The following is a 716-nucleotide window of genomic DNA, read 5'->3' as shown; positions in this document are numbered from 1 at the left end:
GTAATGTGATCTGAACCGTGAGATTTGTGATCCATTGAACCACTAACTACACTAGCTCTCTGTGTCTGCTTGATCAATTAATTAATTTGTATCAGTATTTTAATCCATCAGGCAAAGGAATTGGAGACGACATGGCCGCAAACAACATTGTGAGTATGTAGCAATATAAATCATGTTTTCCATTTAAGTCACATCTGAATTTTCTGCAGGTTCAGATGAGGTCAAGGGTGTTTGCTGCAGGGTGACGGCACACACTGGGTGACTGGAGCCCACTGTGTCCAGGAAAAGGAACACGGATAGAAGAGCCGCAGGGAATTAGACACGACACCGCTCTCAATGACGTGCACATGTTATGCTGCAATTAAGGTAATGCAATCACAATCAAACACTTGGATTGTCACATACTGCAGAGCAAGTTTTTTTTTTTTCAGGTGTAAGAGGACAACAGCAAGAGAATCAAAGGTGTATAATAACTGATCAAATACTATGATGAGCTAATATATTTTTGTAAGTGATAATGCACAGTCAGCCAGTCATTTTCACAAAATAACACCTTACAAGACAATCAAGACCCCTCAAAAAAGCTGAGGTTGACTGGCAGTGAAGCTTCCATGAACCAAAAGAAGTTTCTTTATAGTAGAGAAAGGTTAATTAAATTAGTGAAATGTTGTTCACACTAACAAAAAATTATTCTTTTTGGAACAATTACTTGGAAT

The 716-nt window shown here is 38.3% G+C and overlaps 1 long non-coding RNA gene across 1 annotated transcript; it reads left to right on the top strand.

Annotated features, from left to right (window-relative positions):
• The first annotated feature begins 6 nt into the window (after positions 1-6).
• LOC107682376 (uncharacterized) lies at positions 7-454 on the top strand. The gene is made up of 3 exons (XR_001633470.1): positions 7-149; positions 210-366; positions 432-454. It is a non-coding gene; the product is annotated as an uncharacterized LOC107682376 (long non-coding RNA).
• Positions 455-716: the final 262 nt, after the last annotated feature.

This window comes from Sinocyclocheilus anshuiensis, unplaced genomic scaffold (genome assembly GCF_001515605.1).
Source record: "Sinocyclocheilus anshuiensis isolate Anshui unplaced genomic scaffold, SAMN03320099.WGS_v1.1 C32133788, whole genome shotgun sequence".
Classification (NCBI taxonomy): domain Eukaryota; kingdom Metazoa; phylum Chordata; class Actinopteri; order Cypriniformes; family Cyprinidae; genus Sinocyclocheilus; species Sinocyclocheilus anshuiensis.
Note: the sequence above shows the minus strand (reverse complement) of the source record. Positions and strands in the feature narration are given on the sequence as shown.